Genomic DNA, 18,984 nt, shown 5'->3' on the forward strand with positions numbered 1-18,984 from the left:
CTTATTTTACTGAGTATATAACATATATCGCATGCAAAATATGTGTTAACAGTTATCAGCAAGGCTTTCAGTTAATAGTTAGCTATTAGTAAAATTTTTGAGGAGTCAAAAGTTACTTGTGGATTTTTGACAATGCAGGGGTCAGTGTCCCTCTAATTTAAAAAAGAAATACAATGATAGGGGTAGGTAGATTATAAAAACAGCAGATAATTATCTTTATTTCATTCCTCTTCAATAGGATTATTGGTCTATTTCAGGTTTTCCCAGTTGAGCATTTATTATTATAAGAGATTGCTTGCTGTATCATTCAGTGGCTTTCTAAAACAAGTGCTCTAATCATATAGAAATTTCCCAGAGTTTAGTCAATTATGTCATCCTTCATTCATCACATCTCCATTGCTGAACATCTAAACTAATCTTGATTTATGTGTTTTGACACCTCTTTTCTTTACCCAGTGCAGATGAAAATAAATGCTTTTAGAACCTGGAACAAACTTTAATTTATACCAACTGAGAAAAGAATACAAAGCATTGTCATTTCTACCACATTTAGAAATGTAAATTATTTTTTTTTCCAAATTTAGTAGTACCTTGAAGTATCCATTTTTTTATATCAAAATAAGGTAATTACTAGTGGAACTGATTAACATTTGCATGTACCTTGTCCTCTCAAATTTCTCTTCCTCTTTCTTACACATACCAGATTGGTTCTCAGCAACTGTGCACTTACGAATCCTTTAAATACTGTGCCATTTCAAGATGCACCTCCTCGCTCCTGATGATTACACAGAAGCTGGAGGACATAAGGCTCTGTGGAAGAGTGTTTGCCTCTAAAGTTGCAGGTTCTTTTTATAATCATGCCAATGTATTTCTCTGTTCAGTAAAAAATAAAATGAAAAAAATATGTATATATAAAATTTTTGTTTGTAGTTACATGTAATACCAATACTCTGCTTTTCCTGATGACTGTCAGCTTCACTAGTCAGTTTTCTTATAATGTATTCAAGCTTAACTTTCGGAAGGTAATTGAACATATATATATATATATATATATATATATATATATATATATATATATATATATTTTTTTTTTCTTTGAGAAGATAGCCAGTTTTTCTTTGCCTAAGTTTTTTTTCCCCTGAAAGATAGGATAAAGTCCCTATCTCTCTGTGGTTCTATAAAACATTGTGTGTAATAGATTTATATATATTTTAAATATTATTTTTAAAAAAATTGTGTCCTCCCTCAAAGGAAACTGTGAACTTTTAGCAGGGGCAGGTAGAGTACAATGTAGAGACATTATTTCTTGTTCATCTTGTATTCTCAACACTTAACAAATTATTTTATAAAACGGTAGAATTTTAACCTGGCTTTCCCCAGGTAGACTGTGTTCAGAGTCATAACTCAAATGACACAGGCTTGCTCTATTTACTCGCATACTACAGGAATTCCAGCTTTCTATTGCGGAGTGTGGTTATATATGGTGGTGTCTTACATGGGCTCATCACAGTATTGCTGTTGCTTTCTCTGTAAAACTATTCGAGATAGAAGCCATACACTCTTGGTACCCTCTGGATACCATTTACAATGACAGTCTTCTTACTTTTGGCATTAATTTCCCAAAGCTACACCTTGAACTGCCAAAAAAGTGCTGCGTTCCCTTCAGTCAATACTGTTCATTTGCTACACCATTTTCCATGTAAAATGGGGACTGTGTTGTCTCCAAATGCAGACATTGTCATCATTAATTCACTTATCCAATAAACAAATATGTGTTGAATGTCTTCTATGTGCTAAGTACTTTCAAGGCACTGGCGATCAAACAAGGAACAAAACAGTAAAGTTAAAACAATAACCAAGATAGTAAAGGTATCTTTATAGCATTTATATCTAAGTGGGAGGAGAGAAGATAAATATTTGACAAATATGATTTTAAAGAGTAATATAGTACAGCCTGTGCTCCATATTTCAAATGTCTTACTTCCTTCAATCTGAGTCACAAGATGCCTTCATATTTTAAGGCTTCTGAAATCAAGTCGTGTATTACATTGCTAGGTAAATTTAATGCAGTGCATCCTTTTACATTGTTTTCTGTGCAATTTTGTTATTGAGAGTGCATGTAATGAAGAATGGCTTCTTAAAATCAAAGAGATATTGCAGTATCCTCTGAAGACAATATCTTTAAGTTCTGCCTGCTGCACCTCTCATGAAGCATTGAAAACCAGTTTATTCGATTGACCTGAGGACTAGATAGCACACTGTCCACCACCTATCTTTCCCTAAGGTCCTGTATTCAAACATTTCCTGACCCAACCCTTTTAATCAGCTCAGGATATACATTCTTCATAGTCCTGTGTTACCTCTTTGTTAGATATATTCAGACATGCCTCAGACTTAACCAAAGGCTGCACTTAGGCTCAAACTGTAACACTTTACAGTTGGAAATTACCTTGTCTAACCTTTTTTTTTTTTTTTTTTTTTTAATAGATAAGAGAACTAAAGGTTGAGATGTTCAAAGTTTACTCCAGTGTCAGGACTGGAGCACATACATTCCCAACTTGTAATCCATTTATCCTTCCACAAGACTAGACTACCAACTTACTTTTAATGCTTTCAAAATTCTTTTACTGTTGTCTCCAGACATTATTCTTCCCAAATAATGCAAAATCTTCAAAATGAAAACATGCAAAGCCTTGAAACAAGCTTTGAAAGATATTACTGGATGCCTTCTCTGTAGCGGGAATAAAGGAAAAATGGGAATGTATAAAAAGCTGCCTAAGCCCTTGGGAATCACAGTCTCATGGACAATTGAATATCAAGCACTGAAATTTACGATTATCTTCAAACACTGCATGCTCGACAAGAATATATTAGTGTTATACAAACAATTTCTGTGAAATAATAACTTAAAACGATTGTCAGTTATTCCACCATTCCAATAGGTGGAATCCTATTAAACACAAAGGACAATATAAATTCTGCATGATCTCTCAGCATAGGCCTCATGTTTGATGATAAAGAAGAAAAGTTATAGAAAATACACTACAGGGGACTTTATCTCACTAAAATTCATTTTCAGCCAAGCATTGGTAAAGCTAATAAAATTCTCCCTTTACAGAAAGGCCAAGAGTCACATCTATTTTCTCTTTCCTAATAGGCTGCATGCACCAAGGCATCAATGGAAAATGATGGTGGGAAATTCAGCTCGAATAAAAGATAATTTTTCTGAGAGTGCTGTGAGAAAACATGTGAAAGACTTTGGACTTTGTGATTATATTTTAAAGGCATCGAATATGAATAATGTTATGTTTTTATAAAAGAGCAAAAGAGGACACATATTTAGCATTAAGAGTTTTGGAAAAATGATTCACTTTTAACCACTCTTCAACCTTGGTCTCAGAATCATGATATTTGTCAAATATCACTTCAGAATTATCACAAGGAATTATATACACCATCAAGCAAATGTTTGATGGGAAATCTTGGGAAAGAGGGTTACGTTTCTAGGCCATCTTTGCTGAAGTTGGAATTCTACTTAATCCTTCTCCTGAAGACACTATTAAAAGAGCACTGTAAGGGGAGAAGCAGCTAATGAAATAAGCTTGAGACATTTCACACTTTTTTTCTCAAGACCAAAACGCTTACTCGCAAATGTGTTCCTTTGCTAGAGCTGCTGTAACAGAGCACCACAAGCTGGGCATCTCAGTACAATAGAAATGCATGGTCTCCCAGTTCTTAAGTCCAGAAGTCTGAAAAGAAGGTGTGGTCGAGGCCCTGATCCCTCTGGAGGTATACAGATGGCTGTTTCGGGCCTCTTTCCTAGCTTTTGGGAATTGTGTGGCTAGTGGCAGCATAACTCCAGTCCTCACATATTGCATAGCTATGTCCAAATTTCCCTTTTATAAGGTCACCAGTCATATTGGATTAGGGATCCTTCCTACTCCATGATAAACATATTCGATTTAATTAGTTACATCTGCAATGACCCTATTTCCAAATAAGGTCATTCTGAGGTCCTGGGGCTTAGGGCAACAACAAATAAATTTTTAGGAGACACATTTCAATCCATCAGAACATATTAAAATCTTTTGGAAAACCAATGAAGAATAACACTTAATTTGGTTTTATTTAAGCCAAATCATTTTTTTAGAACACCTCATTACTATATTCCTACCAGCATCTTATATAAAAGAGTATAAGAAAGAGGCAGAAGAGAAAATTGAGGCATAAAATTTAGAAAATACCAAAATTTAAGGTGATAATTACATGAATCAAAAATAAAATGTGAAAAGAAGTTGTGTAAATAACTGCTGAAGTAGAGAGACAGAACAATGAATGTAAAGGGAAGAAGAGATTTCAACACGAAGAGGATATTCGGTGGCGTAATGCCTGTATCAGTTGGCTTTTGCGGCATAACAGATCACCATAGATCGCGATAACTTAAAACAATAAGTATGCATATTTCTCATATCTGTGTCATTCAGTTAATCTATACAGAACTTGGCTGATCATTGCTTATTCACTCATGTATCTGTGGGTGGGTTTTGCTCCATGTGCCTCTCATTCTTTTTTTGGGATCAGTAGGTGCACCCAGTGTGTTCTCTTTATTGAATGCCAGAGATACAAGAGGGCAAGTAAAATTATCTAAGGCTTCTTGAAGCCTGGGCTTGAAACTTAACTACTTTGTTTCTGCGTCATTCTACTGGCCAAAGTAAATCACATAACTGAGCCCAGAATTAGACTGGGAGAGCATTCATCTTCACATCTGAAGGTACTTGTCCGCTGAGCATACCCCATGAGAGCTAAAGGCTGAAGGAAGCTTATTAGCCCTGTTCTACCACCCACAAATGCATCAGCTGCAAGATTTGTACATTTTTAATTTATCTCAACCTGCAGTTCCTTCTTTCAACAGCAATTGTGGGCCTTCAGGATGCTACTTCAAGCCAAGACCCAGAGAATCTAAAGGCTGCCCAAAGGAATGGCTGGTGCGTATGTTCATGTTTAACAGTGATATAAATAAAATGTCTGTTAATGGGTACTGAGCTGCAGATATTTAGGTCCATATACATAGGAACACACAACATAAGTATTTGCTCTACATACTGTTAAACTAAAATGTTGGCTCTTTAATATAACCTCCCTCTTTACTCTCTGATTCTACCTTCTACCCTTTAAGAACAGCCAATGTCTTCACCTCTTCTGGTGGACCACATATTCTGATATTCAATATGCTAAGGAACAATTCAATAATCTGAGATATGAAAGCTGAGGATATCACTGGCGAGATACATAACTCCTGTGAACATGTGGCCACATTTTATTGCATAAAATCAGCTATGGCATGGAAATGGAAAAGTCAATGCATAATAAATGAAAATACTTATTCATTCATCTAATATTTATTGAACACTTACTATATATCAAGGATTGTTCTAACTCTGGGGAGAAACCTTAGATCACTAAAACCATCCGTTTCATAGGACTTCTCATTATATCACATTAAATCAGCTCTGGCATAAGAAAAAATTCAATGCATAATAAGTTATGATACCTGTTTATTCATCTAATATTTACTGAGTGCCTATTATGTTTCATTTACTCATCTAGGCTCTGGAGATACTTCAGTAAACTCACATCTGAGTGGTAGTTACAAACAAAAAAATATACAAAAAATAACACCAGGTTACTAGTATAAAAGTGCTATGCAGAAAAGGTAAGCCAACTGAAAGAACAGACTGTGTGATAGCTGCTACTTTAGATAGGGCAATTCAGGAGGTCTTTGATGAAGTGATACCCGAGCAAAGTAAAAATTAAAAAGGGAGAGAGAAAACCAAGAGAATATCTGGGGAAAGAGTCTACCAAGGCAGAAATAACAGCAGATACAAAAGTCTTGCAGTGCTATTATGTTTGACCTATTTAAGAATATAAAGACCAGTCTGGCTATCAGAGAAGTAGTCTGCATCTAAATCAAGTAGGGAATCCATTAGAGGCCTTGTCAAGATTTGGAATTTCATCCTAAGGGTTAGATAAAGCCATGGGAAGTTTTGAAGAAGGGTCTAAGAGAATAGTTAGTCCTTTATTTTTGTTATTAATGCATGCTTTTCCTCTGTTCACCAAAGCTCTACAATCTGGAACCAATCAATTTACCTTCCAGATTTATCTCAACTACATTCTTCCATAAATCCTAATTCTCTAGGAAAAGATCCTGTCATTATTCCCCATTACTTCTGTCACTGCTTATCAAATCTACTCATCTTTCAAGGCCCCCAACGTTCAAATGCCACCTCCTTTACAAAGGAACATTTCTGATTGCAGAAATTTCTTCATCCTCGATATCTACATCCTTTTGCTCTCTCCATGAGTCTTTATTTCTGTGTTATTCCCTAGAAGCCCTGCTATTCAACACAACTGTCCAGTAATCAAAAACTTGATATATAAAAATGGAGAATTGTTAACATTGAGACATTCACATCATGAATATTTTATATTAAATTAAAATATGTAATTATACATTCATGAATATTTTAGTGTAGAGCCAAGATCTTTTCTTGGAGCGTGAGTCTATTGATTAGACTTCTGCATAATGGTCTTTCTTAAACCACACTCATAATATTTTGCCTACTGATCTCCATTTTCGTTAACATTGAGCAGCAACTTACAGAAACCTGTATAGTGATAAATGCCAAGGTAAAAATTCTTGATTTTTAAATTATTTTGTAGTCTTTTAGTCTCCTCTAGAATCCTGCTGCTCATAGTTCATGGACCATCATCATCATTATACCTTGGAACTCATTAGAAATTTAGCCTTAGGCTCTATACCAGAATTAATTCAGTATGAAATCACACTTGAACAAAATCTTTAAAAAAAAAAAAAAAAAGGCGGTGGGGGTGAGGACACTCAGCTCAGTGGCTCAGTCAGTAAAGTGTCTCCCTTCAGCTCAAGCCCTGATACAGGTCCTGGGATCAAGCCCTGCATGGAGCCCTGCATCAGACTCCCCACTCAGTAGGGAGCCTACTTCTCCCTCTCTCTCTGCCACTCCTGCTTGTGCTCTTTCACTCAAATAAATAAATTAAATCTTTAAAAAAAAATATCTCCAAGTGATTCTTGTAAACATAAAAACTGGATAAATGGTCTAGCACAAAATTAATTCAACTGCATTTACTTTTTTAAAATTGCCTTTATTACGTCTCTTCAAAATATTGAACTCCATTTTCATAGAAACAATTTTCTCACTTGATCTTTTTCTTCACTCATTTCATGTTCCACTAGTGTATGTATATGCAGAAAAGACTTATTCTAGCAGCCCGAAACTGCTGTCCTTAGAAAGTTGTGCTTGCAAATTTGGCCCTTGGCTGGTGTTAGGGAACTTGACAGGCAATTTCCTAGACTGGTAATAAAGTTGTCTCTAAATGGTAAAAGTGGCTCACTGTGCCTAATCTGTTTGTGCAAACACTATACTTCACAATGAACACCCGCTCTTCTGAGGGTCTGGAATTTCATTATGTGCTAGGTACAGAATGGCTAGGCGACTCTCAAAAACCCTGTCCTCCCAGGCTCATACGAACGTCTCTGGCAGACAACACTTTACATGGGTTATCATAACTTGTTAGAGGAATTGAGAGTATCCTGTGTGATTCTATTGGGAGAGGACTCTTAGAAATTTGTGCCAGGCCTCCTCCTAACTTTGTGCTATGCACTTTTTCCATTTCCTGACTTTGTATTCTTTCACTGTAATAAATCTTAACTGTGATTTCAACTAAGTGTGATTACAACTATATTAAGTCCTTCTACAAAAACACCCAATGTGAGCGCAATCTTGGGGACCCAGAACATAGTATGATTCTAAATTAAAATACCATGTCAGTAAAGCAAATTTTGGAGCACATATAACTGATTTTTAGTAAGGATACAATTCAATTCGTGAGAACAAAAGTACATGGATATTTAAGAGTCACCATGGGCAATAAGTGCATCCCAGATATAAATCAGCATATTTTCAAAGAGATGAGGTGCTATTGGTTAATTCAGCAGAGAAATAAAGCTCTCCTGAAGGCAAGATCCAAGCTTTGCAGACCTATATACCCCCCACAGAATAGAACACTGTGCCCTACACAAAATAAGCTGTCAGAAATTATTAATTAAAATAATTCTTTAACCATTTAGAACCTTGAGTTACATTTTAAGATAAAAGATTTACTAAGATATATCTTAATAAAAGGAACAAGTAAGATGCATAGATAAATCCACATTTGGCCTATATTTTTAGAAAGAAAAATATACTATATTTTCAGTTTTTACTTACCAGTTTAATATGAAAAGATATCAGTTTTTTCTCAAGATACATCAAAGTATTTATTTGGTCTTTATTTTGGTAAATTTGGCTGCCCATTTCTGATCTTATGAGTTTTTTTTAAAGCATTAATATTTTATTTTTTTATAATAATATTTTTTATTATACTATGTTACGGTTTTTATTCTAGTTCACTAAAGCCCTCGAAGGCAAAGAAAATCACAGGGGTATTCCTACTCCAAAACAAATCTGACATTCCCCAAAGCCCTCACTCTTCTTAACTTGTCAACAGATTCAGTTCAATTTTTGTATGGATAAAAAAGTTGAGCTCTGAAAGCTAAATACCCCAGGAAGCTATGATCCTTCTACGTTGGTTTGAAGGACTTTGCCATTTAGACAAGTAAATGACTCCGTTTAGAAACAATTATTATGGCTTACTATAAAAATCAAGAACAATTGTTAAAATGTTGATTTATCATAATGTAGGTAAAATTGCTTCACTTTGCTGTTAACATGATTTCCCACAGCCTTTGGTCACCCAGAGAGGGTTAGCCTAAAAACATTAACTTAGAATGGTCTCTGATATACATGTGCTAAAAATCATCTCATTATTATTTTTTTTTCTGAATTTGGACCCTTTGAATACCTAGACATCTGGTACCAAGTCTACGTGATTATAATTTTAACTGAATCCTCAAAATTACTGGTCAACTTCAACTTGTATTGGGCCAACATAAGTAACCCTGTGGAATGAAGTACTGTTAAGTACAATTTTCCACCTATTTTGATGCAGAATATTTTGTACTTATCATATATAAAAGATTACAAAATGCTGTCCTGCTAAAGACATTTAGAACATGGATTGACAAGAAAAATTATAAATTATAGATTCCATTTTAAATTAAATAAAACCATATCTTCCTATATGATTTTTTTCCCCTTGCTCTTAACCACAGATTTCACAAAAATGTTGGCATGCTGAAACAATTTAAGATATGTATATTTTTAAGGGGAAAAAGAGCGTTTCCTGTTATCCCAAGGAACAATGAAAATGGATTTTACATGAGGCATTTTTCATTCAAATGCTAATAAGTTTAGGACAATTTATAAATTCTAGAGTAACTATTTTAAATTAACCTGAGAACTATGCAGAAAAAAATCTTTTATTCAGATGTGAAATCTAACACATCAATTCAGAGCCCAGACCAGTTGATGCATAAAGGGAGTAAATAAATATCTCTTGAATAAAGGAATAATTAAAGTATTGATGAATAAATGAATGAATGGGTGAATTAGAGATTTTTAGAGGTCAGGATTAAAGATCCTGACCTGTCTGAAACTGTAAAATTTACTAGGAAAAAAAGAAAAGGCATCTACATATAGCACATTTATGCCTTTAACATATTGTTAAAATAACACAGACATTGGGATGCTGGAGAACAGAACATTATGTTATATAGTAATTATTTATAATGTGTAATTTTCCCCTCAGTTCTTAATATCTAAATCAAGCAAGAAAGATACTACCATACTATCAGAGCTGTTTCTAATCATGGGTTTAATTACCAACATCTATCAATAGTACCAAACATATTTGTTTGTGGAACATGCATGCATATGTCAGAATTCTCAATTTCTTCTAAATGTATTTTTTTTTAAATCCCTCTAAGGGTCTTAGCTAGTCACTATACTCACTTTTAAAATAGGAAAACTGGACAAGAGGTAATTATAGGAGTCATAAAGAGGTTTGAATGAAGTAGAAAATTATGTAATGAAAGATATTGCACAACGTGATGTAAAGGTGTTATTTATTCTTATAGTCACCAATGCTCTGTATTGTAAAATGATCCAAGATTACAAAGTGTTTTTACAAATCCTGATAGGGAAATTTTTTAAATTTTAGATTTTAACTCTGGAAAAATTCAAAAGAAAGAAACAAGTGCATCAATCATAAATGTTAAACCACTCAGTTCTTCTGTCAAAGAAAAAAACATCAGTAGACTATCTTTGAAAAATACAAGGCCTTGGGGCACCTGGGTGGCTCAGTCGGTTAAATGTCTGCCTTCAGCTCAGGTCATGATCCCAGGGTCCTGGAATCGAGCCCTGCATCAGGCTCCCCGCTCAGCAGAGAGCCTGCTTCTCCCTCTCCCTCTGTTGCTCCCCCTGCTTGTGCTCTCTCTCTCTCTCAAATAAATAAATAAAATCTTAAAAAAAAAAAAAGAAGAAAAATACAAGGCCTGAAAAAATACAGAGAATAAGATACGTTTTTTTCTCCAATTTCGAAGTCTGAGATCTACATGTAATACATCAGCTTCAATTTATTTCCATTCCTGACTTTCTCAAATACTCATTAGTTAATCCCGATGTTTCCTCCCAAATTAGTATTTTAATGTTCTTACACATCTTGTAGGAGGGATATTTCCACTACTATCATTTTCTAGTGGAGGAGAATGATGCAACTCAGTCTGTGCCTTGGGATAATCCTTTTCACTTGTCTTCCGTTTTGGCATAAACTAGGTTAAAATGCCCACTTTGGCATCTGAATAGAAAGTCTGGACAACATATATGAACTGAATACATAAAGAGATACTACATATTATTGCTCATTAAGAGAAGGATCATTCCTCAAACAATGCTAGAAAAATTAACTGAGAATTTGAAATATACATTTTTTAAATCTTTGCATAATGATATACCTCAAACTAAAATTGTATGTGGCATGTAATGATCTGGTTGTAAAATCAGCAATATTGGATTTTTGGCAAGGCAGAGGCCTAGGGCAATTTTGCAGGCCTCGGGCCCTTGAAACCATCAAGGCTGTGTCTTCCATTTTCATCTCTACATTTCTTTGCATTCTGGCCTAATTCTCTTTTGCTGCTAAAAGTTATCTTCTGCTAGTTAGGCATGGCATCAACAACTACCAGGCTCAAATTTTCACACCTTAATGACAGAGCTGAAGAAGCTCTCCCTCCACCAAAAGCTTGAAATCTCCCAGGAAAGAGGTATGTGTGCCTGGCTGGGCTTGAGTTCATGACCAACTCTCAAACCACTGCTGTGGCCAGGGAGCAAATGCTGTAGAAAATATGTCAGTTCCAATTTGGACTACAAGCTAAGGTTAAGATGAAGTTACTCTGTCCCAAAGAGGGGAAGATGCTAGCAATCAAAACAATGCAGTTGTAGCAGGAATGTCCAACATTCTTTACATTAACCCTGTAAATCTGCCTATGGGCAAACTTAAAACATAGGGTTATGTATACACGCTTATACGACATGTGAGCATAGGCCAAGTTACTTCATTTCTTGAAGTCTCCTTTTTCACCTATAAACTGGGATTCATAGTTGTCTGTTTCTTCTAAAATGATCATTCCGAAATCAAAATACAGACTATCTTTAAAGTGACAAGGTCTTACCTTGATATGAAAATTATGATTCACAATTTATTACTACTGTTCAAAATTTAAATGTATACAATCTGTATTCACTTTGAAATAATTCTGTTAAACCCTACTTAAATATAATTTTTTAAATGATGTGCTTTGGGCTATTAGATTTGTTAATAATAATGCCATTAATTATTTTGATATCCTGGATCATACTGGCATATGCAGTTGTAGAACATCAGCATATGAAGTTGTAAATGAATACATATATGGTATATAGATAGCCCAGTAGTAACTCAAGAAGAAAACGGAGATGTCCTAGCTACAAGTAGCACCCACTAAGAGACCTATGAATCAGGACACCCTATACCTTGTAACCCAGCTCACCCTCAGCTCAATGTAGGCTCATTACTGAGCTCAAGGGAAATCAACAGAGGAAACTCTCACTAAACTCACCATAATACAAAGAAATAAGAAATAACTGTTGTTTGAAACCATTAAGTATGGGGTAGATTTTTACATAGAAATAGATAACTGTTAAGGAAATCTTATGCAGCTCTATAGTACTTTTGGGTACCTAAAAATTGTAGAATTTGAAACACAGAGAAAATAAGATGCTAGAAAATGAGAAAAGTATGCCATTTTAAATATATATAATTCACCTGAAGTGTTTTTCAACTTTACTTCCACTTTTTCCCCCCTAAGCCTTTGCTGTTTTGATTTTCTGAAACCAAGAACTAGTTTTATTTACATAATACCTCTTGGGAAGGTTTAACAAAAAACTCTTCCAATATTCTTCATATGTCTCTCAAGCTACGTGTGTGTGTGTGTGTGTGTGTGTGTGTGTATTTAATGCTCAAGATTTTGGCAACTTCTGTTGAATATCCTAATAGTTCAATGTTCCTTCTATACATGTGGCAAGAGTTAGTATAATGGTGTCCATGATCCTTGATTATTGGATTAATACATTGTTCAATGTATTCTGCTTTTAAGTGAAAGATATAGATCTTCAACACTGAAGCTTTGTATGAATAGATCTAAATTGAATGGAGAGTTGAGGCAGTTGTCTGGCTAATAATTCCCAAACTCTACTATTGAGGAAAAAGTAGAGGTTTAAGGTTTAAAAATTTCAGATGGCTGTCTACAATGATTCAATCATCCAGCTTTCCAATTCATTCTTTTTTGCAAACATGATTTAGGTCTGTTTGATAAAGAATAATACCTTTAAATACATCTGTATCCATATAACAAAATGGAGTGAAGTGGTTATCTATTTTACTTGGTCTACTATCGGCAATTGTGTATTTATTTTTTAAATATATAGGAAAATTGCCTCCTTTCTGTTCTTTACCTTGAGAAGATGCCACAGTAGGGTGATGTTATACATATTCAATTTAAAAACATAAACATTTGAAATGGAGTTAAGAATTCTTTATAATTGATTTAGGACTAGAAGACACTGGAGAATACCAGCTACCATATATTTAAACACGACGGATTTTAACCCACTAGTTACCTTGTAAGAGAGGGAAAATAATGGTTATATCTGTTGTTCTATTCTTAGGGCACAATATTGACTTTGCCATTAATTCTTTTGACATTAACTCATTACCTCTGTGACATTCACAGGAAGCATATTTTCTTTTCCCCTAAAAGAGATTGTATGTAATGTGAAAAATGAAAGAAAAAATCTGACAAATTTCCAATTAATATGATTGACACATAAAGTCTAACAATAAAAATCAGGAGCCAAACATAGCTTTTCTCATGAATAATGTACAAAATAATTTGATCAGTCCCTAATATGTCACCAATGTACTCAATTTTCAAATTCCTTGATCACTCCTTGGTCCTCCTATGACTATAGCACCAAGTAGCAACCGATCATTAACCCACATTTTTTCCACTGACTTTCCAATAAGTGTTTTTTTTTTTTTTTTTTTTAACTGAAGAGAGGAAGGGAAGGAGGAAGGGAAAGAGACAGTGGGGGTGGGGGGTTGGGAGGGAGAAAAGAAGAGGCAGAGGGAGAGAGAACACTCCTGACTTGGCTTTCCAACATTATTTACACCTAAATCTCTCACCAACAGAGGAATCCCCTTTGAAAGATTATGAGTGAAGCCTCATAGTGACAGCATAGTCTACTCCTTTCATTCACTTAACCAAACTCTCCCTGCTTGTTATCAATTGTTACTATACATTTTGAATTAACTGAGTCATAATTTATGCATATTGTACCAGAATAAATATTAATCATGTTCCCTTTTACTATCAAAAGTGTTCAAGTTTCAATAATAACATAGGCCATCCAATGAATAGCTTTTCCCCTGTGATTCCATTTCTCCTGAATATATATCTCCTTTCAGATATTCTCCTCAGTCAAGAGGAGGAAAGTAAGTCAATAGTGCTGTGATTTTCCTCTATCCCTTCCTTTTTCCTTATCTTTTCTCTCAACCAGTTCCTTAATTCTATCCATCCCTCCCTTATTTATCTTTCAGGGAAAGACCAGATGTATCCTTGATTGTATAACCACTTGCTGTAACAGAAAAAGTATTATTTAACAGGAAGTTGAGGATGAACTCTTGTGTTGGAGGCAACCTTGCCTGAACTTCCTCAGCACTGGTTTCCTCACTTGTAAAAGGAAAATAGTAAGCTATCCATCTCATAAGGGAGTGGTAAGAATGTGTCATAAAACTGTTTTAAAACTGTAAAATAATTAAAATGTATACTTTGATTTACATTACAAATTAAAGCTCGCTTAATCTAAGGGCAAAAAGTAATTTTTCACTATTGATTTTCTGGAAGTTAACCAATTTTGAGTCATTTTTCAGGAATTGTAAGTAAACTGTTAGTTTTATAACACATTTCTCAGATTTCTGAGAATTACAGAATATAAGCATTGGAAGGGACCCTAAAAATGACACGTAGTGAGGAAGGAGTGGAGGGGGAAAGAAGGAAGGAAGAAAAGTGGAAATAAGACAGAAAGAAAGAACTATCATACCTAGAAAAATGGAAAAAAATTTCAAATTAAATCCTAATAATTGAATGATAATGGCTTATATAAGGCCACATTATTTTTTTACATAAAAAATAAAAATATACTTGAAAACAGTGCAAAGGGTGAATTCTCAAAGATTTATAAAGGATAACAGATACACAACTATCCTGAGGCTCAATTAAGACAATTCCTTCATTACACTTGAAATTTTGCATCATATGTTACACTTCAAACATAATAAACTCTCAAAACATGTTTGCAGTCAAATAATATAAAATTCTTAGCTAGGGGGAAGGTTAACAATAAAAAGCCAATAGAAAAGTAGACTTTAACATTTTGATATAGCATAATTTAAATATTAATTTAAATGGTCAATAAATATTCTCTAATATTCAGGTTCAACAACAAATATCTGACGTATGTATCCTACATACAAGATAATTTGGAAGAAGTAATTGATACCTCACAAATTATATACAGTCAGGTTGAGAAGAAAGAACATTTACGTTGAAAGTTATATTTTCTTTCAAAAAAGTGGTGTTTATACTTCTGAGTAATTTAAACTATCAGGGACTATATTTGCCCTCCTTCCCCCAAAACCATGAGAAATGGGAATAATAGAAGAAACAATGGTAAAGACATTGGATATCAAGTGACAAAGGAATACTGTCTCTGAGTCACAAGCAATAAATGAGGTAAGCCTTGAGACTCCAGCCATATACTATATTCAGAGACTTTCCAGGCCATGACAGAAAGAGGGTGATCCAGATGGAATCCCACAGTCTCCCTGAATTGAGGATGTGGAGCTGAGAGCCAGGGCAGAGTACCAGTGAGGAGAGGGTTGCACAGAGTAAGAACCCCAGAGATCTGCAGAGGCTCCTCCTCCAATATTCAGCAGAGTACTAAGCAGCATGTGTGTATGAGGAAATTATACAAAGCCAGAGAAGAGCCACACAAAAGAATTAGAGGAAAATACTCAGAGCACACACAAGGACAGAAATAATATGTGTCAGGGGCGCCTGGGTGGCACAGCGGTTAAGCGGCTGCCTTCGGCTCAGGGCGTGATCCCGGCGTTCTGGGATCGAGCCCCACGTCGGGCTCCTCCACTGGGAGCCTGCTTCTTCCTCTCCCACTCCCCCTGCTTCTGTTCCCTCTCTCGCTGGCTGTCTCTCTCTCTGTCAGATAAATAAAATCTTTAAAAAAAAAAAAAAAGAAAAAAAAAAAAGAAATAATATGTGTCCCTTAGCTAGAAGGACCTCTAATTAATAGGGCATTGGGAAAAGTGCTCAGAAAATTTTGCCTGAGGAGTGGGGAATAAATAATTAACCATATACTACACACTGCTTTGGTCCTACCTAATAAATCTTAAAAGCAAAATCTGAAAATTTATCAGTTTTCCACCCTGTCCCAGAACAATGTTCAAGAATACTTTTCGGTATATAAAAAAATATCAGCCCCTAACATGGTAAAATCACAATGTCTGTATCTGAACAACATATTGAAGAGCACAAGAAACAGTATGTTGCTAACTACATTTTTCCCATTATGCAAATTTACTTTAATAAAAATGACTTCTCCTCCCAGAAAGATGAAGTAGAAGTAATTTTAAGTACAACTAAAAACTCTGAACATATATAAAACAAATATAAAAAGACCTTGAAAAATAAAGAGGAAAAGTCCAACTTGCTAGGGAAATAAAAATTGAAGGAATGACGTGGTAGTAATTTCCGTGGGTTTTTGTTTAGCCTTATTATATTACGAACATGATGCTAGAGAAGCCAACAAACTACAGAAAGAATATTTATGTAGAAAGTTATTTTTGAAAAAAATAAGATGGGATTGATGCCTCTGGCAAATTTGGAGTATCAGGTACTAGATTTACTCTCCTACCTAAAACCACATGAAAAACAGGCAAAATGTAGGAAAGACTGACTCTAAGATATTAGGTATCATGTGACAAAGGTATGTAAACAAACACACACAACCCCAAAGGCAGCCTGTGTTCTCTAACGATAGGACAGGGAAAGGAGAAGTCTAGCAAGAAAAAAATTTTAGATAGCAACTGTTCTAGTCCAGCCAAACACCACAGGAAAAACAAAAACAAACTGCAGCCACATATTCATTGACTCCAGAAGAGGCTGAGTTCAGAGTTTAGACTTCCAGCCTCCCAGCATGCAATGAGTCATCCCAGCTCCCTCTCCATGACTGCCAGGGTCATGGAGGAAACTAGGACTTTTATCCCTTTTAGGTGGTAATAAGCCTTACCCCATGTGGTAGAAATGAAAATTACCAAGTGAGCAGAAACAAGTAATTTGTTTCTTCAGCCAAGGTGATACCAGTGGAATCCCAATGGGGAGCTAGAACTCCCACTCACACTCACCAATAATGAAGAGACATTCTCTTTTGTGTCAATAGAGGCTGTATATGGAATCCTCAGTTGCAGTCCACCAAGTAGTAATCATGTGATGCCACACCTGCACCCTTGCCTATGGAAGTGAGGTCAGAGAAAGGCAGTCAAAATAGAAGTTTTGAACAAGATCCCAATACTCATAACATTAAAATAATCCAGATTTCAATTTAAATCACTTATCATTCTCAAGAACCAGGAAAATTTCAACTTGAATTAAAAGAAAAAAAAAGACAAATAAAAGGTGCCAAGACCAATATAGGAGATAAGTTTCAATTATCTGTCAAAGACTTAAAGCAGACATCGTAAAAAATGCTTCAGTGGGCAAGCACAAGCATGCTTAAAAAAACAAATGGAAAAAAAAAGAAATTGTCAATAATGATATTAAAAAGTATCAGAAAAAAATAGAAGATGTAAAAAAGAAGTAACTGTAGAACTAAAAAATACAATAACAAAAAACTTAATGGATGGGATCAACAATCAAGTTAATAAAGAATCTGAGAAGGAGGAAAAAAGATGGCGGAGGAGTAGGGGACCCTATTTCAACTGGTCCCCTGAATTGAGCTGGATATCTACCAGACCATCCCGAACACCCAAGAAATCAGCCTGAGATGTAAGAAGATACATCTGGATCTCTACAAACGAACATCTCTGGCGCTGGGTATCAAGGTAGGAAGTGGGGAGCCATGAATCTGCGCACAGATATCAGAAGAAAAACTGAAGGGGAGGGAGCCACTGCGCTCGGGTGCCAGGAAGCAGTTAGCCACCCGCACTGGGGAGCAGGCCGGACTTGTGGACCATTACCTGCCAAGAAACCAGACTGAATCCGGGAGTTCAGGAGCATGCACTCAAACCAGTCTGAAACCAGGAACTCAGAAGCTGTGAACCAGCCGGAAAACTGGAGCTCCGGAGCGCATGCGCAAACCAGACTGAAACCGGGATCTCCAGAGTGCGCGCTCGAAACAGACAAACCAGGAGCTCGTGAGCGCGTGCAGGAACCAGGGTGGCTGGCGGTGTCAGAAAGCCAAAGGGAAGAGACGTGCCGGCCCTGGGAGCGAGGACTGGGAGAATGGCTGTGGGGCACACAACCCAGGACACTGTGGGGTTTTTAGCAGCACCGAAAAACACAGAGTTAGTAGAGTGGCGAGGAGAGTTCAGTGAAGAGCACACTGCAGAGCTCTCGGTTTTGAGACAGAGATTTGGATATGGTCACTGCTGCTCTGACCCTCTGAAGAGTAACAGAAAGCTGCCAGGGAAAGCAGCCAGAGAACAAAAGCCCCCAAAAACCAGTTCTCACTGTGCCCATTCCCCCCACCCCCTGGGGACAGAGTAACTATACCCAAACAGGGTGGCCTAAGTATCAGTGCAGCAGGCCCCTCTTCCAGAAGGCAGGCTGAAAAAACAAGAAACCCAAATCCCTGAGGTCCCTATAAAACAATGCATCTTGCTTGGGTCCTGGTCAATAATTTGGGCTCTGTACATCTCCGCAACAACACCTCATCAGAATACCAAGGAGGAGGAACACAGAACCAAGGAAAGAAACAGACTGTGGCCTCTGCCACAGAACTAATGGGTATGGATATAACCAAATTGTCAGAAATGGACTTCAGAATAACAATGATCAAGATGATGTGTAGGCTTGAAAAAAAATATTAACGAAAATATTAATGAGAATATAGAATCTTGAAGGGCAGAAATGAGAGCAAATTTGGCGGAAATTAAGAATGCTATAAATCAAATGCAGTCTAAATGGGAAGCTCTGACTGCCAGGGTAAACGAGGCAAAAGAACAAATTAGTGAGTTGGAGGATGAGAGGATAGAAAAGAAGGAAAAAAGATGGAACGTGGCTTAAGGAATTTCATTTTTAAGAAATAATACTATGGAAGATTACTGACTCAATCAAATGTTCCA

At 35.9% G+C, this 18,984-nt stretch overlaps 1 protein-coding gene across 3 annotated transcripts in view; it reads right to left on the minus strand.

Annotated features, from left to right (window-relative positions):
* Window positions 1-18,984, minus strand: part of TMTC2 (transmembrane O-mannosyltransferase targeting cadherins 2) — an 835,540-nt gene that overhangs the window by 153,678 nt on the left and 662,878 nt on the right. For all 3 annotated transcript variants that reach the window (XR_015727148.1, XR_015727149.1, XR_015727150.1), the window contains one exon: window positions 17,047-17,152. The gene's annotated coding sequence lies outside the window, so the exon portion shown is untranslated. The remainder of the gene's footprint in view (window positions 1-17,046; window positions 17,153-18,984) is intronic.

This window comes from Ursus americanus, chromosome 17, assembly GCF_024610735.1.
Source record: "Ursus americanus isolate L20-20 chromosome 17, mUrsAme1.1.p, whole genome shotgun sequence".
Taxonomy (NCBI): Eukaryota; Metazoa; Chordata; class Mammalia; order Carnivora; family Ursidae; genus Ursus; species Ursus americanus.